Genomic DNA, 22,144 nt, shown 5'->3' on the forward strand with positions numbered 1-22,144 from the left:
CTGGAATAAAACCAGAATTATTGCTTTTACTGTGTTTAGTTATTGATCAGCAAACACCACCACCTCCCCGTGGCCCATCTCACCTGGCTGTAAAGAGGGAGAAACTGCCTTAGTAGCCCAAGTTTGTTAGCCTTCAAGATGTGCTTCAAAGTTCCTATTTTCTCTGTATTCTTCAGGGAAAAGGATAAATATGTGGAATTTGGGTGATATTTCTTACGAGGTTTATAGTATAATGTTGATTAAGTCACTCTGTCTGTGATAATTTTGTTTAACAAATATATATATTTCTGGTGGCACAGATACAGTTTTGTGCCACCAGATATTCAATAAGAGTGATGAGAGCCATTTAAGTGTATTACAAAGGAAGTCTGGGGGTGACCCGGTGAGAATCTGTTGCTCTGGTTGTATTTCATGTGGCCTGCAACTGCTTTGAATTTGGGAACTTCCATGAGTGTCGTAGCTCATTAATACTAGAAGAGCTTGCGAATTGTTACGAAGTTGGTTAATATTGGAGTTTCTGGTGTTGTAGGTGTATTCCTTCTTGTGCATCGGTGCTTCATTCACAGTGGAGCTTTTTTCAGAGTCCTTTTTTCACAGATGTTGTAATATTTTCCTAAACCTTTCACTCTTAAATTAACATTAGGGTATGGAGGACACTTAGTCTTTTTTTTTGTTCCTGTGGCAATGTTCACTTGCATGGCTCTCTTCTGCATATTTCCTTAAAAAAATAGCACTTAATCACTTTCTTCCAGCTGAGATTTATCACTGCAAAATTAGGGTTAGGGTTTACTGTTTACTCCCAGAATCAATTTTCCTTATTCCCCTGATGATAGGAGTTTGCAGATATATCAGTCCCCAGCCTGTGCATTGAGGTTTTGCCACAATACGGGTGGCTCAGCTTTATTTCGGAGATCATCTGGCTCCACAAAGCCGAGGGCCCAAAGGGTGTTTGTATTTGTTTTGTATTGACAGAGTCTTGTTGACTTGAACGGGGAGTTTCCTCTGGGGATGCTCTGGAAAGAAAGTTGCCTGGGACTGGAAAACGAACGGGGATTTTGTGTAGTTTGCTTCTTTCTTTGTTTCCTGTTAAATATTTTGATTTCTTGTATTCCCCTAAAGGCTCAATTCTGGCTGTAATGAAGCTGTGGGTAAGGCGCCTTCTCTAATCAGGCTAAAGCTCATGTTCCCAGAAGGAGCATCTAATCCATTAAGCCTCTCTGCCATCTAAACACTTCACTTTCCTTTTCAAACCTGCTCCTCAGCTCTGCCAGGAGCTCTGTTCTCCTGTCAGCCTGGGTCTTCAGTATCTTTTCCTTCTCTTTTCTTGATTTCCTCCAATTTGTCATTGCATATTTTTAAGTTTGTCTTAATCTTCAGATATGACTTTAATCTACAATCCCTGGAGACTTCTGGCTGGGAGAACAAGAAGAAAGTGTTTGAAGTGTTGTATTGTTCACTACTGAGGCTGAATTGTCTGCTCGTTAGAGAACAGCGTTACTGTGTGGCTACTGGAATCACCAGAAAGGTGGTGGGTTTTCTTTTCTCCTTGTTTTCTGCAGCTGTACAGGAGCAGCTGCTTTAATTGCCGGATGGTTCTTCCTCTTATGTCCCATGATGTGCAGACCTCTGTGCTCCTGTTCACTGCTGGAGAACCTCTGTTAGCCAATCCAAGTGCTTTTGCAATAACATGAGGGATATTTAAATAAAATCATATTGCAGTTATGCAATTCCTTATGTTGAAATATAATCCATTTTCTCTGGCTGGAATGTACATGTTTTTTGTCTGGCTTTGGCTACTCATGCTCTCTCTGTGCTTCATGATAAAATGCTAAAATGAGACAAAATGCAGTAAATGTAAATCACATGAAAAAGGAATTAGGCATGAGATGATGATGAGAGATGGGTGTGTATCCAAAGAGACTGTGACTCCAACTTCAGTGGAACAGGACTGAGTGTGTATTTGAAGATGTCGACAGAGAGGACTTGTAGCATATATTATGGACAGATGTTGGTAGTAATTTATTTACTTTACCTAAGTAGCTCTTTGCCTTGCTGAGGACTGGTGGCAGCAGCAGCCTTTGGTTACCTATCCAGACTGGCATAAAGGAGGAGGCAAAGAGAGGAGAAAGACTGATTTGAAAATAAAGTACTTCTGTTTTATTGATAGGGAACCAAGATCCATCTGACAGCGAGGGCTTGTGAAGACTTGAGAATGTGCCATGTATTTTTAACATCAGCAGCCTCTCCTGCATAAGTAGAGAAATTTTGCTGTCAGCATTCCCTGCCGGATGAGATGGCAAAGAGCAATTGCAAACGGCGAGCTTTTCAGCAAAGAGCTGCTAAGGAGAAAATGTCTGTGACTTGGAGTCTCTGGAAGATCTACGCCAGCATCTTGTCCTCCAAACTGCTTGTGTATCTCATCAGATCTGGGAACAGGTCCCTGTAAGATCCAGCTCTGACCTCCCCCTGGTGCTTTATCCTGCCTGTTCTCAGCAGGTTTTGGGGTGGGAAGTCTCTGGAGGCTTTAAGGATGAGGCTTTTTCCAGACTCCTGGTAAAAATAGTTCCTCAGCTCCAGCTACTCTTGAAGGGCTGTTAATCTTCCATATAGATTTTAGTCATAAATATACTTCTTGTTATCATTATGGGCTAATACCACAAACCAAATTCTCAATTAAATGTACCAATCTAATGATTAGCCTGGAAGTTTCCAGAGGAAATATATAGATGTCCACAGATGTGCATATGGACACATGTATGTAAGATTTCTGCTGGAGCACCCTAAATGTATTCAAGCAGTTTCAGTAACCAAATCCAAGACCTAAAGGTTATCAATTACACTATGAGAGAAGCAGTAGTTTTCCAGATTGCAGGTCCCTCGGTGATTATGAATGCTTCTCTAGCACCTGCTTTCCACTGATAAGGGGTAGGAGTAATAAATTCTTCTGAGACTGCTTTTCCCTGGCCAGGTAGACATGTGGATGAAAGACTGCAAGCTTCAATCTGTAATGCCACCTGTTGGGAAGTATATCTAGAGCAGCAATAAGAAAGAGGGAAATTGGGGTGGAATGGTGTTTTTTTTTAAAAAAAACCCAATCTTTCTGCACAAATGGTTGAATAAATTAGAGAAATATGTTCATTTCAGCAGTATAAGCTTCAAAGAAACACCCGAGGTGCCCTGAGGGCGTTGTGCATCCACTGCATCCCCTGCTTTTGGTATTCTCCCAGTTGCGCCTTCACTCCGTGCATCCCCCGTTCCTGCTGCAGAAGAGGCGGCTGCTCGTGAGCTCCACGGCTGGTGTGGGCAAAGGAAGCTCGTCCTGCAAGGGGCTTCTTGAGTAACTTCTCACCACCACTTGTCAGATATTCCTGAAGATGACACAATGAAAACTAAATTGATTAAGCCACGAGATGCAGAGAAACACCTGATTATTCATTTTCTAGCTTTTCATTTACATCCTGTTGTTTTTCTGCTCTATTGCTGGTTGGAAAATTTTCCTTTATTTTACTTTTTCTCCCTCCTCACCCTTTTTCTGGCAGGAAGTATTGACTTCTTCCAAAAACCACAATGAGAAACCACAGTTTTTCAACTAAGTACAGTCATCTGTCTGGGGAAAAAAAAGTCAGCTGGATTCAAAGTCAACTTCATAACAAAAGGTACTTTTGCTTAAAAATGCAGGTAGTCTTATTTTCATTGAGACAGATGAAAGCTTTTCTATTGAGCTAAATCGCGGTGTCTAACTGGACAAAACTCTCTGAATGTGATGGAAATGTTGACTTGATAAGGGCAGAGACATTCAGACTGTGTAAGTCTCCTTGTTCTGACTCTGCTTTTCAGCATGTAGCTCTTAACAGTAGTTGTCACCTGCCAAAATTGTTCAGATAAGTAATTCCTTTTTTCCCCTGAAATTCTGAAAAGACAACTGCTTCTTCTCACGTTTGTAGCTAAGTTTAGACAGAATTAAAGTGTCTGTCTTGTTTTTCTGTTTCTCGTCCTGGCTTCTATTTCTAATTTGCAATTTTTCCCCTTGTCCCAGTGGTCAGTCCATGTATTTTTCTCCATTTTAAAGTCTATATATCTAGCATGTGTGAGGCCTTTCTATGTTCTATCTGAAGACATTGGGCATCTTTGGAAAACACAGAAACATGTGGGCTGGCAAAGCCTCTAGGTCGTTCTTGTCCTGTTGATTATTTGTGATGGAGAGACAAATGCATTCTTTGGGTCAGTGGTTTCAATGAGTGCAGAAGCAACAGAAATGCGGTAGAAATCGCATTTAATGACTGTTTAATAACTGAAATGTAGGGCTTGATTTCTGCCTTTGCATTATGAGAAATAATGAAGAATATATCAGCGTGAAAGTTGCTCTGGGGCCTGGGAACTTTGATCCTGGGTGGGCAGCGGGAGCATTCACTGGGTACATTTCATGTGCCATTTCCCAGTTTTTATGCTTTTCTCATTTCTGCCCGATTAAAATTGGTGTTGATTTTTTCCACTTGAAGCTGGTAAATCACTTATTTGAAGCCGATCTGTGTTGCAAATTATTAGCCTTTTTGAGCGGTTTATCTCTTCACGAGCTGCTATGATTCTTATCTTATTTCAGTCACCCTGGCTCAGTGCCATGTCCATCTCATGGGAGTCTAGGAATTGCCTGCTTGTCTCTGCTGCAGCTTTTTGGGATTGTTCTTGAAAGTGGACGTGTCCTTCAAGATTTTGCTGGGTCAGTCCTGAAGCTTTCAACAGCAAGTGAGGGTTTGGATTCCTTTTGTGTTATGTTATCAGGGCCAGGACGACTTTGTACGAAGTCACTTGGGATTGAAAAGAAGGGAACAAGGGTCTAACAGCCCCCAATCAGCAGCTTAATATATGTACAGGTTCTTTGGATGTCTCTGCAGCGTCATTCTGAAGTTCCAGGGGTGGTATTATACTATGTATTGGAGCAGGCAGGGTGGAAGCACAATATTTGGATGGCTGCACTTGTGGGATTTGCACATGGTGAGGGCTTTGCCCCTGAAGCAAAGCTGGCTCCTGCCACCACTACTGCAATCTCTCCCCTTGTCATAAAATTGCACGGGCAGGAGCTGTGGGGTTTCCTGAGCTCATCCTTGCTCGTGGCAATCACTGCTTTCCACTCATAGTAGGTTAGGACAAATCATCTGTTCTTCCTCCCCATCCTGCAGTCCAGAAAGATACTGATACGAGTCAGCTCCTTTTTGGTGGCACCTTCATTGCCACGAGCTCTTGGGAGTGCAGTTCCCTGGAGTGTTTCTCAAATGGTCTGGAGTCTGGAAGTGACGACACCGTGGTGTCAGCTGGCCTCTGCTGTGTGCCTGTTTTATCACAGCTTCCAGCAGTCCTTTTGGTTCACCGCATCTTTCAGATAGCATTGATTTCAGATGAATGTTTCTTATCTCAGATCATATCTCCATTTCTGTGTGATAAGGAAACCTATTTTTTTTTACTTATGAGATTATGTGGCATACATTTGTTGGAGAGTAATTTCACTAATTCTCCTTGGGTACACTGACAGCACAATTATCATCTCACTTGACAGCTGTTCCCTTGAATTTTAAACACCCAAAACACATCCAAGGGCATGCGAGGAATTTGGTGGTATTACTGTCTGTTGCTAAGAAGTGTTGAGCTTTTGGGGAGGAAAAAGTGTATTTCTACAATCCCAGAGAAGACATATCAAAACATGTAGATGCCAGTTATCTGACTAGAAGGGATTTGGGAAATATTATCAGATTTAAGAATGAAAACTTACAACTAGCAAAATTACCAGAGGCAGCAATTGTGATCAAACAGTTGAGCAAACGAGATAAAACAGAAAAACAGGAAACACTAATTTGGTAAAATGAGGCAGTTTTTGCAAGTCAAACCGCTTAAACAGAACATGCAAGTATTTAAAAAGAAAAAGTAGTGAGAATCATTAAACATGTATGAAAATCTTGATGCCTTATGGTGAATTGTGCTTTCTGCATTTTCAGCTCTCTCCCCACTGTGGGCCAGGATGCTGCGCAAAAGCTTTGTAGAAGAAAAGTTTGGGGACTTCACTGCGTGACGCGTTTCCCCATTCGGAATGGACCAGAGGATCCTTTTGCCTGGTGGCTGTAACGTCTTCTGTATTAACTGGTGAAACAGTAAACCAGGAAATAAACGTTAATGAGATAATTTCATTTCTCACACTGCTGAGGTCTGCCTCTCGTTGCCTTGGAGACAACACAGCTATTGTCTGGCAGGAGACGGAATGGGCCGTATAGGATTTGCCTGAAGAGCGCACTTGAGTTTCTGTTCTGCACCTGTCACGCAGCTCATATAGCCTCAGTTTTAGGAACAGAGCCGTTGTTCTATGTCCTTCCTGCATCACAGAGATATGTTTGTCAATAAACACATTTTATTTTCTATTTAGATAGATAGATAGATATATGCTTATATTTTCTCTTTATGTTTGACTAAAAGCTGAGGTCAGAAAGCTGGGGCTTATGGTACCCTCATAGCAGAGGAGGTGGTTTAAGATGGTGAAGCATTTCAAACTGCACCAGTTTCAGATGGGTGCTTAGGGCAGAGCTCACATCAAAACAGAGCACTTAGAACAAGGGAGAGACCCTGATCAGACAGGGTGGGATCCTGCTGTCCCTCCTGGGACGCGTTCAGCAGCTGCAGTAATTCGCATTCGTGCCAGGGAAGTTCTGGTTATTCTCTGTGTTGCTGTATGACGGATCACTCTATACAATTACAGACTTTGCCTTTTTACGCATTCTGTTGGGCTCTTCTGCAGAAAGTGCCACTGGACAGCCCCAAGTATTCAAGGACTAGAGGGTATTAATTCATGTGTGCTTTCTAACCAGTATTCACCAAATTGGGCAGCAGCTTCCCATCATTACCTAAAATTAATGTAATTTGTTCCTCATTCCTATTGCCAAGGAATGAGCCCATGTCCTGATCAGCCCTTCCGATTGCCAATTGCTTATTTGATTCCCTCCCTCCCTTATTCCTGATAAAGTGAAACTGCTAAGATCCATCACCTTCCTCCTTGGCTGGTTTAATGAGATTATTTTTGCCCTTGAATCTTTGCCTTAGCTTCACCTTTTGCTCCCCAGTATATCTGCAAAGTGTTCCCAGGTCTTCTCTTGTGGATATTTTTGTACTCCCCTCCTGCAGATGTTTCCAATTCCCCTCCATGCTCCATCGTCCTCCCAGCAGCGTCTGTCTGCATCTGGTGCTGCCTCCACAGCACTAGGTAAAAGAGTTTCCTGATGGATGCACACTAATACCTTTACCTTTAGAACACAATCTTTTTTGTATTGTTATTAACTACAGTGATTGTTCAGGCCTGTGTTTGCCATTGAACATGTTGTACTTACTGTGCTTTGTCTGTGCAATCAGCAGGATATGGAAGGGATGGATTCTTTGGCACCTTTGCTTAGTGATTAGTATTTGTATAGCACTTGAAAAGCTTAAAATGCTATAAGAGGGATAAGTAGTATTATTAATATTGACATGTTCTACTATAAAGAATGGAGCTTATGCATATTTCTGGTGATAATCCCCAGTCTCATCTTTTCCAAACACTGTTGTTGGTGTGATCTGCCTGGAGCTTCTCTTCCCCACGCCTGTCTGAGCACTTTTCAAACAGCTTTTCTTCTTCTTCTGATTAAAAGCACCAGGAGAACAAAAAAACCACCCCTTCCTGTTAACAGAGAATTTAGCCTTCAGGTTTTGGTGGCTGTGCCCAGATGTGCTGGCCACAGTTTCCAATATTCAGGGACATTGACCTAATCAGTTTTCCACTAATCTCCTGATTATCTGTTGCTGGCCTAAGATCTACCATTCATTAAAACCCATTCAGTTTTTGGCAGCATTTGGGGTTTGATCTTCCTGGAGGAGTGCTCTCCTGTGTCCAGGTAATGTTTCATCTGTGCTTTTTACAAATTAACTTATTTTTATGTCACTCCCTGCAGCTTCTCCTTGGAAGATAAGCTTTGTGACTGTGGAGAAAATTAATAGGTACATAGAGAATATCTGAAGCCTTTGTTCTTTTAATGCCTGACACAGAGTTAATGCGAAGTTTTCTCTCTCGTTTTTCAAGCTGAGAAAGGTGGGTGAATTTTGTGTGTTTACCTCTCAGCTGTGCGTTCCTAAAGCCATGGGTGGCTGCCGGGCCTTGGTGCAGGGAGAGCTGCAGAGTCCTCAGAGGACCTTGTGTGCTTGGGATTGACCAGGCTGACTTGGTCAGACCTTTCTGGCCAGGGCACTCTGTGTTTTGACCTCCTGTTTTTGCACCGGTGAAGCTCTTTCTGATGGTTTCCCACACCCCAGAGCTCCAGCCCTGAGGGCAGCCTTCTTGCCACGCACCCCAACCTGCCTCAGGCTTGTAAGAGCCGTATTTAACCACTCCATGAGCCCTTCAGAGCTCTGGTTTTGTGGGTGCTCTGCCATGGAAACCTTCAGGTGAGGGGAGAGGTTATTTTAAGCACATGCCAAGCCCCTTCTTTGTTACTGCTCTTAATCTCATAATAAAGTGGTGATACCAGTCTTACAGATCTAAATCCAGACCTTCTCTGGTATTAGTTAAAACCGCTTTTGAAACATTTGGTTTGGGTGACAGCAGTGAGGTTGTCATCAGCACTTCTACCTCTTCCAGGGTGAATAATATATATCGTAGCGTGGCTTCCTTGGGTACTTCTATGCTTTAATTTTGAGGAGGCTAAGGCTGGATGTCCAGAAGAGTTTTGATGGAGTCAGAGGGGCTGTACACTTGCTGTGTGGTGGTTGTTCTCTTTTGGCAGGACCCCTTTCAGCACAAAAATAGACATGTGCTCAGTAGCACATTGGCATCATCAGACTTCAGGGACTGTGCTGTAAAACTTACAGGAGCCCCTGGTTCTGTTCATTGCCAGCTGACCGACACTGGATGTTTTTGCAATACCTGCTCAGGTTTCCAGTGGTGGTAGCAAAATTTTGGGGTAACTGAAACCCTTCTGGTGCTTTACCAAGAGAAGAAAGATAATAGTATATCTTTGAGAAAGGGAGGCACAAAAAGAACAGTCTGGGTAGCATGGCACCTCTGTAGAGCTTATAACCACGAATTAAAGGAAGGGTTAATTCAGAGACATCTGTGCTCCTGAGGAGCTGTTGAAGGAGTTGTTTTTGCTGAGCTCTTAAGTGTGCTGTCTGGGGATAATGGGAGGAAAGGAGCTGAAGACAGAAAACAGTGTGAGCCAAGACTGAATTGGCAGAGAAGGCGTATGGAAGCGCTCTCCAATGATACTTTGCAAGTCCTTTTTATTTTCCCAATGTGACCAGGTTTTGAAGTTGTGAGTCAGAACTTGCAAGTGTACTTTGGTTTTGTCAGCTTTTAAAAACAATAGCTGGGACTTCTAGGCTGTGGAGGTGTCTTTACCATAATTTTGACTGTTTTTCAGCTCAACGTGGTGAGAGAACCGAGGCAGTGCAGGGACCAGTCTCAAAGCAGAGCAGAAATTAAATGACTGTGGCTCCTTCCTCCAACCTGGATCACCCTATGAACCAGACCACCAATTTTCATAGGACAGAGAGTCCTGAGCACATATTCTGGTGAGCAGAAGGGAGGTGGGGGGCTGGTTTTGGGGACAGATCAGAAACCAGAGCCATCAGTTCTCACTGTGGGATGGAGATTCTGGTTGCCCACTTTTAGACAGATCTCACTTCTCTATGTGTCCGTGATGAATATTTTACCCTGATGGTTAGAAGTGCTGAGCACTTCTTGTTCTTCTGTGCTTAAATGGAAACTGGGCATATTCAGGACTCGCAAAAATCAATTGTCTTCATTTGATTGTCCGGAGTGGAAGCACAAGAAAAGAGGCCCTGTTCTAGTGGGGTCTTTTTGGCTGCACACTCAGGACTAGAGGCTGGGAATCATGTCAGACCTTTGAGAAAGAAAATGTGAATATTATCAGGAAAATTTTATTTGGCCTGTCAGTCAGTTGTATCTTCCATTAGGCTGGAGAGAGGGGAAAAGGGGGTGGTACTTGGGAACTGCAGCCTTTAAAAGAGGCTGAAATCCTTGATGTACAGTGGAGACAGAACTTGCTGTGCCCATCAGGCAGAAGATGCAGAACTGGGGTGCAGTGCATCTTTTCTGGCTGTGAAGTAGCGGTAAATTATTCCAATCCTGGAGTTTTTCAAATGAAACTCAGTGCAAGTGAGTTGGCAAATTCCCTGTCTCCTTCCCATTCTGACTGAGGTCCTGGGGTGCGTGAGCCTTGCACACGTACCCACTGCCAGTGGTCTGAAATGAAGAATTTCAGAATTTCCCCCATATACACATGGTATATCATCTCCTTTCTGACTCGATTCTCTTAGAACTTCAGTCATAAGTACAGTAACAGCCATGGAAACACGAAAATAACCAAGTGTGCTGAAGGGGAGAATGAGGATTCAGAGGAAACGACTTCTTCTTTTTTAGAAATATGTGATGACCAGTCCAATTACCAAATCTTGCCAATAAAAAAAGCAATTTTGGGTTGATGCTTCTCTTTCAATTACCTGCAGCATGTTCAGAGACTTGAGTGTAAACAGCAATTCAAAGCTGCCTAGTGCGTAGAGGCTTTAATTAACTCTAATGATAATTGCAGAGCATGTGTTGCCATTTTGGGCAACAGTTACCTGGCTTATGTGGGGAATTTTGTGTGGGTGAAAAGTGGTGGGGAAGAAAAAAACCCCTAATATCTGAATATATATGCTTGATACTAACTCGGACTTTGTTAGATAGAGGAATATGCTGTCAGCCCTGAGAGAGCTGGAAGATGCACGGTCCTTGCTGCATGAGCTGCCATGCAAACTCAGGAAAAATGCTCTTACTTTGAAAAGGCAGAACTGCTCTCTTTGTTTTTATTTCAGTATTTCAAGGATCTTTCAGAATGGGGACAAAAAGGCTGAGTTTTTCTTGCCTAGAAGCATGCACGCATTGAGAACTGGAATGGATAGATGTTGGTAGTAAATTTAGGCTATTTTGAAAGCGCCTATGCTAATAAGGTTGGCACCCATGGGGTTTAGGCTTCAAGCTTCCTTTGGCTGTCTTGAAAAGCCCAGCCTAACTGTAGCTGTTTTGAGAGCACAAACAGCCAGTTCTTATACAGACCTATCTTTATTAATTCTGGAAGTTTTCTTGGAGGTAAGTGGGACGTATCCTTAGTGAACAAACATAATTCCACCAACAAACAACCTCAAGTGACCTCAGTAGCTTTCCTTAAATGTACCCTTCTTCTTCCTTCCCCTTTTCTACGACTCCATGAGAATTAAAAGAATTGAAGACTTGTTGTATGTTAATCTTGCCCTAGAAATGGAGACCCAGCTCCTTGGGGTTCCTGTTATTGTCCCTTGTTGTAGGGACAAGTCACCTGCTTGGAAGCATCGCTTCTTAAAAAGTGAGCATTTCATTTTTATTTCAAGAAGTTGGGAACTAACTCAGTGGAAAAAACTTGCCTAGTGTTCTCTTTTTTTCCTTCTTTCTTTCACTGAACGTGTTTGGACTTTCAGAATGCTCTTATTTTTGTAATGAGGACAGTGAAATGATCTCTGAATGCTGCATTCCACATTTAACAATAATCTAAAGCATAAAAAAAAATGGATGAAATGCTGGATTTCTGACTTTTGGCTAGAAGAGGTTGAAAATAAAAACTAGTGTTGTGAAGACACAGAAGAACCTCCCTTACAAAGACTTGTGAAGCTGTATACATAGACATTTTGAAAGCTAAACTAATGGCCTTGTTTCAAAACCCAAAAACAACACAGCCAAAATGTTTCTTTTTTTCCACTTCCTGATGTTAGAAAACATATCAGATGGGCAAAGTTTTTTAGAGATAAAAATAAATTTCAGCAAACGCCTTGCTCCAAAGGATCAAATTAGATTGTTTATAAACCCTCAGATATACTTACTTCTTGGAAAGGAAGAAAAAGAAGCAAAGAGAAGATAATCTTTAAAGAATATGTTAGTTCTGTATTTGGTAGAAACATCTCCTTAACCTGAAGAGACCGTGGGGTGATTTAATCAATCTGTCCATATCTATGCTGTGTCCTGGTCTTAGGTGGAATTAACTTGATGCAAGCTGAGAGGAGGATTGCTTGGTTAATTCATATCTCCTTTTGATTTCAGCCTTAGGGTTCTTGCAAAGGTGATTTCTAGTTTAATTGGCAGTATCTACTGCTTGATCTGATACTCTTTTGGGACCTCCCAATGGGTCATTACTAATAATTTGGGTATGAGATGAGACAGAACCAACAGAGAAAACTGAACCAATCACTGCACTACTGCAGCTATAGTAATTTTTGTCATTTTGAGTTTAAAAGGACCCTTTTGGGCATAGATTGCAGTTGCTGGGTGTCATTATACATATATGTCTTGGTGACTGTTTCATGCTGTGGCTCCCTGGAGTGTTCAAGATCATAAAAGGCTGGTGAGTCCTGTTTTGCATCAACTCCAATCAGGCCCCGATTCTACAATAAAAGGCCTGGAAATGATTCTGAAAGCGTTAGACCACCATATGATACATGCTTGCTGAGTATGTACATGTGCTTTTGTGCATTGAAACAAAGCTGTGCTTTGTCCTCACACAATTATGAATTCTCCAACAGTGCTTATTGTCCTGGAATTTTGGGGAACCACTCTTGACTCTTACCATGGCATAAAACCACATCTGGTCATGAAGAAGCAGGTCAAACCTAGAAGATAAAACTAACTTTTAAGTTCTGCTAGTAATGCTGACAGAGAACGCTGCTCTAAGTAGTGAACTTTGAAGTAACACAGCAAGGTGAGCACTTCCCAAGGTTTTAATATATGCAGGACCTTTGCAATTATTCCTCCCTATTGTACGGTAATCAGAATTGCAGACTTGCAAATTACTGTGCTACTGCTGTGCTACCGCTATTTTTTCTCTCTCTGGTTGTGCCAGGAAAAGACCATTAATTAAAGCTTCAGCGCTCCAGCAACCAACCACTCCAGTCTCAAAAGTTGTATTTTCTTCTTTTCCCCTTTGTTAATCTCCCAGAATTTATTAATTTTCAAAACTACATTTTGCACCTTGGAGGAGTTCAGACTCAAGCAATAGCGCGAAGCTTCTTGGTCCCCACAGAATGGTCTTTCAGGAAAAAGTCCCCGTTCCTGTGTCCCATGACATGGAGACAATTCTTTGCTGTGCTGGGTTGGTACACGTTTGACATAACAATACTGGTGGTGACAGACAGACATTCTCTGCTAGTCCTGCTTTCTGCCTGGGCTTATGGAACCGCTGCTCTCAAATGATGCTCATGTTGACTTGGCTCTGTCTCCAGTGACAACAGCGATCCTGTTGTGGCAGGGGATTCAGGTAGAACATGTATTTCATTTCCTGTGGCTCAGCATTTTTTGTTGGTGCAATAAGTCCTCTTTGGTTCATGAGAAACTGTGGTGTGTCATACTCAGTTTGCCTCTTTGCCCTGATAGTGGGAAAATTAGGTGCATAGTGACACAATAAACATCCCAGAACAAAGTCTTGTGTTTGTGCTAGAAAAATATATAGACTGTGAAAGAAATGAAAGGAAACAGGCTGGATGGGATTGATCATAGCGCCTTTGGTGGCTGTTCATGGGCATGGAGGAGGACATTGTCAGACCTCTATATAAACTCTCATGAATTAGACTACTATGAAATAACTTGTCTTGTCACTTCTTGTGCTAATCCTGAAGTACGGGGAGAGCCCAAACTAGAGGTGACACCAGTGCTTTTAAGATATGGACAGAGGAACCTGAAGTCTGTGGTGAACAGAGGGTAAGTGCTGGAATATGGGCTCTGCTGTACAGCATTTCCCAACTTGTCCTTGCTCACAGGTCCTTGAGGGCATTAAATTGATGCTTCTGTCAGAGCTTAGCAACCAGGTTAACCAAAGCCATCATGTTACTCAGACTGGCTGTTGCTTGAGCTTGCCTAAACAATGTGCACAATGGTCTCCCAAGTGTACGCTATTGATTGTGTTCACAATAAGTGGCTTCTGAGAAGTCTCGCATCGCTGCTCTGCAAGAAGATTGTGTGATGCTAATTGCTCTGACTCAAGGGCAAAGCAAACTTTAATTTATAAATTCATTACTGCACTGTAGCTATGGCCTTTATTAGCTACTCACAGGTAATTGTATTGCTGGAAACTCCTCTGATCAGGAACAAAATTATTTATAAGATTTAATAGCAACCAGTTTTAAAGACATGGGGATCATTTTCAAAACCAGTGGAGCAAAAACTCTGCACATGAAGTGGAATAATTCATGCAGACTCCAGAAATATATATCTCTCAGCGCAGTCTCCTGTAAGTAATAGCAGATGCAGCTGTGGGTCCAGAGAGAAAGAGGTGAGATGCACACCTGGAAATAGATAATGTTCTTTTTGGCAGAAGCTTCCCAGCCCTGTTGTGAACAGAGTGCCATTCCCATTTAGATAATCTACCTGCAGATGTTCCAGACAGGCAAGGTTCATCCCTCTCTGAGTTCTCTGGCTGGAGCTTGGACCGCTAAACATTTCTGTATGGGAACATATGGAGACCTCAATAGCTTGATGAGTGGATTGGAATGATTAAGCAGCCTGGATTTCCATTGCAAAGTGCAATCACACAGTTACGCTGCCACAGATGCCCAGCAAAGTTCTCCAGAATTTCAGACAAGATGATTGAGCTAACCAGGCTACACAGATACAGAAATAATGATAGCGAAGTTTCTTATTCAGAGGGGGAGATAGAGAGTTTTGTTCTCCTTTAAAGATTTCAGCTGCCCTTGTTTGTAAGATTTCAGGAATGTTTATTCAAGCACTCGTGCTCCGGTTGTGCACAGCCCCACAGATCCTTTATAGCCGACTTGAGGCGCTTGAGAAACCAGAAGGACACCATTTCCTTCTGAAAATTTTGTCTGACTTGGTGTCAGTGGTGGGGTGAACAGCATCTCTGGCAAGGGAAGGTACCAGGTCAGTGCTGCACTGAGATGCTCAAGGAAAGTGCTGGAGATCAGAGGCTGAAAAACGTGCTCTTCTTGTCCCAGCAATAAGCAATTGTACAGCAATTCATAAAAGCAGCAATTGAGAGAAAAAGGTGCAGTTGTCGCAAGGGTCTGAGGGACATGAACCCCAAGCTGTAGATCAAATCTAATATCTCTCAGTACATGGGAAACTGAGAATTGGCTTAAATGTTATTTTGGAGGAAATTAGAGACATTAAGGATCTTTGGAAATTCATATCCAGAACTAAACCGAAGAATAACAGTTTGAGCACGTTTTGGTTGCAAAACAACCAAATTACAGATGACACAAGGTCCTTTTAATAGTGGTAGTAACTTTCAGTAGTGGCCTATGGCCCCTTTTGAAACAGAGCTTGGGCTGACCTGAATATTGTCTCATCCCTTTCTCGCTTTGAACCGTGATGATCAGCTCTTTCCCTTTTAAACTAAGATCTGACTTGGTCTACAACAAATATGTTAGTTACCTGGGGAAATGCTGGCAATCCCTAATTTTTTCACAGCCATGAACAAATCTGCCTTTCCAAACAAACAGAAGCAAATCTCCTTTTCTTCTCTAATGAATCCCTGGAGGGAAGTATGTATTCTGCATGAAAATGTGCTTTGCTCAGATTACCTGGTTTTAAGTGTTACTTTTTCTCCCTCTCACTTATTACTTGGTTCAGCAGTATAAATACTTTGCCTCCTTCCCAAGCCTGAATGCTTCTGTAGCAAATCTTTCTCTGTGAACTTACCAGCTGACCACAGCATCCCCAGACACTTAAAAGCAGAGCAAATAGCCCAGTTAAAAACATTCGACAAGCGTCTGAGTAGAGATCAACCCTGTGCCATGCGTGTCTGAGAATCCCAGCTATATAAAGTCTTGCCATCGGCTTTCACTGCAGGAATGAACTTATCTGCCCACACCAAATCACTAAGCAACGTTCAGCTTCGTTTAGTCCGTCTCTGTCTTATCTTGTAGCCATCCCCGGGGACTTCAGGCATCTCCTGGTCCCTTATGGCAAGCAGCACTGGCTGGTGAGTCAGCTTGCTGAGGAAGATTGTGCAGAGTCGTTTACATGGTGACTTGAGCCATTTCCAGGGTTATGGTGTTTGCGGTGTGGGAGGAGGTTTCTTCTCAGGTGGCCCTTGTGAGAGGTCCAGGTGTGACTCTGTCCCTTCTCTGCTTGTACCCCATCACCTACAGTGAAGGAGAAGGGGTTGCAGAGAGGGTCTCTGAGCTGTGTTGGTGGGATACAGGGAAAATCACCAGGAAGCTGTAGGATTTCTGTGTGTTTTCAGAAATAACTGTGTCTTCAGACTTGCTCGTTTTGTGGCTGTGTTCTGCTCTGGTTTTGTGGACTCTTGAGATCAGCGGAATGAGATTGGGAAAGGACTGATGATACTGTTCCATAGGAGGAATATAGAGTTTAATCCTTACATGGTTTTATATGTAACTCCTCTAATTTACGCCATAGCTTTCTACTGCTTGCTAAATGTGGCTTTCAAACTGAAGGCTTTTAGGTGATTTATGATCTTTCAAAAAAAAAGACCCAACAACAAAAAACGAAACATGTTTAATCAAATTTTGTGAACAGTCTAGAGTTTGTTCTTTCTGAAAACAATAAAGTATTGGAGGTGATGCTATGTGGGAGAGAGCAATGAAGAGCACGTGCCGCAGGCATTTAAGCCCATTGCTTAAACCTGAGCGTCCATCAGTGGTCACTCAAGTGAACCATGAAGCTCTTCCTGGGACCAGCTCTGGGTTGATGTTTGGTGTTCACTATCACCTAACATGAAAGTTCATACATTTGCTACTGGAAACTCTGGTCTGAGGATAAAATAAATAGATGTTGCTTGATGTTTTTAAACAGTCACCAGGGACAAACTCTTGTCTCGGCTAAATTGATATACCTCCAGGGCAGATCGCTAGAGCTGCTCCGCACTTCTATTTTAAAATACGTATGACAAATATTGAACTAGAATAGTAATTTTTAAGGCCACTTGCTCTGGGGTTTTATGATAAAATCACACATTCCGGCTTGGGTCCAGATGCTATGCACTAAAGGGGTAACTTCCCTCAAAGTAGATAGCAGTTTTATCACTAGATAAATCACTCCTGTGTGACTATATACGCTGTTATCAGACAATAACCAGATGATTGTATGTCAAATTACAAGCCAGAAATGTTAGCTGTGGTTTTTTTCTTGCTTACGATAGTTACTGAAAATTAATGTGGGAATTACAGCATGTTAGCTGCCTTGCACTGACCAGGTATTTGTTGGATACCTTGTGTTTGCACAGCCAGTACATACCAATGCGTGTCATCCACCTTGAGGAGCAAACTTGGTGGTGATATGGTCTGTTATCTCTGGGACAGTGATTCCAGCCCACCTCCAGTTATGTGTCAAGGAACTGAGATCTGGAATGTTGGTATCTGCTCTCTTCAGTAATTTCAAAAGCTGAATCCTCAAACGTGCTCATTCATGAGTATATTTTAGACTGTAGAATCCTAGGCACTGATCTCTGATTACATTACAGGAGTGATTTATTTCTTTCACTTGTGTCCAAAGGAAATACTGAATTTCCTAGCTTTCATTTATGCCATTAACGAGGCACAATTTTTTACTAATAGGCACTAACAGGCACTTGATCACACAAATTCAGATCTTTAAGATCTAATCTATATAATTGCCAAATAATTCAGTTCTTGACAGTGATGGAGGGAGGAAGGGAATCAGGAACAGCACATCTGCTTCCACTACCCAAGTCTTCCTCCAGCAGGAGAGAGCAGCAGCTGGGATAGTTGTGTTCTCCCTGCCCTGGGCCTCAGAGAGGTTTGAACCCGGACCTCACATCAGACCTAGTTTTGCAATAGACAGAAGCAAAAGCCCACCTGTGGATAGTCCCAGAGTGTGGAAGATATTGGACCATAGCCAAGTCATGTTTCTTGACTAATCATTCCGAAATGTGGTGATACCTTTTGGCTTCAGACTTCCTATCATTATGTTCCTTTGAAAGTCCATCCTTTGCTTGAGGATGGAACCCCCTAGAGACAATTTGATAACTTCATTTAATTAAAGGTTAGAGAATAATTTCTTATTGTAAAAAATTGATAATTATTGCCAGGGCAAATGTTCCAAAACTTTAGAGGAAACATCCCATTTTCTTGAGTTCAACGTCTTCTGTATGACTGAGCCCTTGTGGATGGCCTGCTGTGTCGTTAGCACAATATGAATCATTCCAGCAGCTCCTTCCCCACACCATATGGTTCCCTAATGCCCTGGCCCTGGTAACGTGCTGACAAACAGCAGGTGCCACTGGATGGAAAATAAGAGATTTGCAAAGCTTTCCACTCACCAGCTGGACACATGCACATTGGAGCTGTTAAATGGCTTTTGCAGGGTGATTTTGTGAACAGCAAAGTGGTTCAGATGGGAATGCACGGTACCATCTGGGCTGAGATGAGCAGGTTTTGTTTTCTTTCATTCCAGTCCTTCCTAATCATTTGCTTAGAAATAACTGGAGATAGCAGTGGCCGTTCAGATTTTACAGAAACACAACTCCTCTGTGTATCCAGAGGGAAGCGGTCCCTCACTGGGCGACTGTCTCCGTTTGGGGTTGTTTCAGAAAAATTAATCTCTTTTATAATCTGCTATAACAGAGTCAAAGGTTCTGAACTGCTTCAAGCCTGACTCCAACATTTTTGCTGTCTGGCCTAGGTCAGCAAATGCTGAAGATATGGTCCAGTTTTACACAAACAGCATGAGTAGCCCCCTTGAGAGATGAAGATTGTTCATGCGCTGCTCAGAACTAGCAGAGCTAGAGGCCTTCAAAATGCTGGAGATTATGCGGCAAGTTAAGTAAGATAGAGCAAAGAGTTCAATCTGTTAATAGTATTTGGTGAATATGTCTTGAACATATCTAGCCCCAGAATATCATGGTGATTGGCATGCGTGGGAAGGTGGGCTGGTGTTGAGGCTGGAGTTCTATTGATTTCTTTCCTCTTTAAATAAAGCACTACTTTTATGAAGGTTAGTTAGCCAAGCAAGGCACGGGCATTAATGTCATTCCGTGCCTTTTCTATCCAACTGGAGGATTTTTGTGTCTGCTGACGGCTGGGGCTGAGCTGCAGTGGCTTGTTTCCTTCTTAGTCATTTAGGGTGTTCATCCATCAACCCTACTAAGGCAAAACTAAACAATGATGTTTATAAGCCATTGGATGCAAAAAGAGTCAGGAAGTGCATTAATGAGCCTATCATAATGGATGCTGTTACAATGCAGGCAAAACATGATTTACTATTAATCACAAGAGGAAAGAAATCAAAGGCCAGATATCAACAGTTCTGATTGTACAAATAAGAAATCTTCTAACAAAGCCTGTGTGAGCTGCACAGCCCATGAGCAGGGAGGTGGGGAGCACGTGTTTTGTCCCGGGGTGGCACCTTCTGAAGGGGTTTGCCTTGTTGGCGAAGAGCTTGGGTTGGACTTAGAGAGAAGGAAGAAAATCAGTGAAATTTGGTAGCTCTTTAGTTTACATGAGAATTTCACTGCTCAGACAGAAAACTTACATTTGAAGGAGTAGATTTGTGGACTACATTTTCATAATACATAAAACGCAGGAATAGAAGGTAGATGTGTTTTCTTTTTAGTCGCTCAAATCCTTCCTAATCCTTTTAAGAGTCATGAGATTAAAAATGTATTGGATAATGTTCCTGTCAACACCTACGCACTGTTGAAATGTTGTGTCTGAGATAGGAAGTGGCAGTTGTGCTACATGACACATTCTCCTGTGCAGAAAAACTGCAGCTGATTTTTGGTGATGCTGTTAGAAATTTTCTCTTCAGGGAAGGAATTATCCATTAGGAAGGGGCCTGAATAACTGAGATAACAACTGGAAGAGGAGACAGCTCTAGGAGCTCTTAGGAGAAGTATCCTTAGGTGGACAGAATTGTTGACTCTATCTTGAAGTGACTGAAACATGGAATGTGAAATTGTAAGGAAACGTTTTTATTTTCTCTCTGGTTTTGTGGATGATCGTTTTCGGGTGTTATGAGGTACCACCACCTTTGCTGGGTGGTGTTTTCCCCAGTATCCAAAGAAGTACTACTGTCCAGGTTTAGGATACTAGAGAAGCATTAATTGGGCAGGTGACACAATATTATTGCATCTCATTGGCATTGAAGAAATCACTGATGAGTGTTGCAGGAAACCTGGGCTTTACAGGTATGTGGTGTAACCTCATGCAACATCCTCTGATCTTGGTGCGTTTGAGATGCTGCCAACTCCTCTTGCCTCTCTGTGTCCTCTTGGGAAGCCTAGATAATTGGGGGGGGCAAAAAAGGCCCTGCAGCAATCCAGTTTCTTTGCTTCATGGTTGTATTGCACGAGTTGAAATTCTCCACTCAACATTTATTTTTCATGGCCACGCTGATGTTCCTATGTGTGTCTATACACACACAGGAAATGTGAATCTCCCCCTCTTGATACTTGACTTTAAGACTTCTGTTCTTTGAATTGTTTTCATTTATTATCCACCTTTTACATATACAACAATTCAGTGCATACCCATCTACACGTGTGGCACCCTCTCAGTTTTTCTGTGGTGCTCTTAATGTATAGCTGGAGAAAATCATGTAATAAAAGACCTTGGACTTGAACAGCAAGGCAGTGTTGCGGGAGATCTGCCTGCAGCAAAAAGCAGGCAAGTGGTTTTTGTGGCGCTTAGAGCCTGCAGTACCCAGGGATGTTAAATTATAACATCAAGTGTTTTATGTGTGGGTTTTTTTTTTAATGTATTTATTTTTATTTTTTAATGTTGTTTGTTTGGGGGTTTTTGTTTATGTTGTTTTTTAAATTTATTTTTATTTTTTAAAGAGGTAGTTATAAGCTGGGTATCAGCAGCAGAAAGGCGGAAGGCCTGCCCTGTCTTTTTGGCAGGGTTAAGCCAAACTGCAAAACTCAGCCCATGTTTAGAGGGTGGACAGAGCAGCAGCACCACGAGGGCTGCAGGTTTTCTCTATATGGGCAGCTAGACACCCCAGCAGAGCTTAACCTTCTGCACAGCCTTCTGTACATTAGAACCAGCCAGCCCAAACGGAAACAATAGATGAAAGGGAGATTGTTGCTGAGGTTTGAATTGGGTCTATTTCCAGAAAAGACCTTTGGCATCCAGCATTTCATCTGAGAGCTTGAGGTTGCTGGTTTGTGACGAGTTTAATAACTCACTTCTGTCATTTAACTTAGTTTTATCTCCAGCTTCTGCCGTGCTCTTGTGCCCGTTCATAACTGGTTATGTCAAAATCCAGTAAATTATTCTAAGCCGAACTGGCATAAAATCCTGTGTACAGAGTTGGACCAGTTTGACCAGACTGACATCACATCACATCTCCATGTGCATTTTACAGAGATGCGCGTATGGCGTCTCTGTATGTGCATAAAGAACAGTGTGTGTATCCCCAGGTGGGCTCTGTCACCTCCAGCAGTGGGAGGTGACACTTCAGCCCTGCTCCCACTCAAACCCTCACTGGGCAGGGGGGTTCTGGTGTCTCTAGATCTGTTTCTGCAGTCCTTGCCTGTCACCAACTGGTCCCTCTCCAGCTTATTATTGTCCTTTGTAATTGGCTTTTTGCTAATTTGTTTGGTTATCTCTTGGAATATAAAAAATGAGAACGATGAAGGTGACTTTGCATAATGATTCTCTGGTGGGTTAATGGGGCCCTTCAATAAGCACACAGTGATTATAAACATTAAGTCCAATTAGGAACATGTTCTTGGGAGAGATACACTTCTATATTTTCTGAATTGTGATGGATTTTCCTCCTTTGCAGAGCTCAGTGTGTTTAGCTTTTCTGTATTTGTGCAGTTCCTAGGAGGGAAAAATGCCCATAAATACAGGGCAACAGCCCCTAGTAGGGTAATAAGAAAGGGGATGTTTTGACTTCTTTAGCCACTAGCCCTGTGAGTTACAATAGGATCTTCCAGGAGGAGGAATATATCAGCCTCTGGGGAAGTGAAATGGAAAACAAAAACCAAAAAGAATGAGGAATCGAGAAATTTGCCAGGCCAAAAAAGCAAAGGCATTAATAATGAAGAGCTCTGGAGGGGCTGTGAAACAAGTTGCTCTGTGATGAGTGCAGGAGGCTGAAGCTTTCTCC

General features: G+C 42.4%; 2 long non-coding RNA genes across 2 annotated transcripts in view; both read left to right on the forward strand.

Moving 5' to 3' along the window:
- LOC135575762 (uncharacterized) overlaps positions 1-22,144 on the forward strand; it is a 40,404-nt gene that overhangs the window by 653 nt on the left and 17,607 nt on the right. Inside the window, exon 3 of the long non-coding RNA XR_010467019.1 lies at positions 5,988-9,576. This is a non-coding gene — a long non-coding RNA (uncharacterized LOC135575762). The remainder of the gene's footprint in view (positions 1-5,987; positions 9,577-22,144) is intronic.
- Positions 21-5,832, forward strand: LOC135575763 (uncharacterized). The gene is made up of 2 exons (XR_010467020.1): positions 21-3,656; positions 4,601-5,832. It is a non-coding gene; the product is annotated as an uncharacterized LOC135575763 (long non-coding RNA).

Source organism: Columba livia, chromosome 18, assembly GCF_036013475.1.
Source record: "Columba livia isolate bColLiv1 breed racing homer chromosome 18, bColLiv1.pat.W.v2, whole genome shotgun sequence".
NCBI lineage: Eukaryota > Metazoa > Chordata > Aves > Columbiformes > Columbidae > Columba > Columba livia.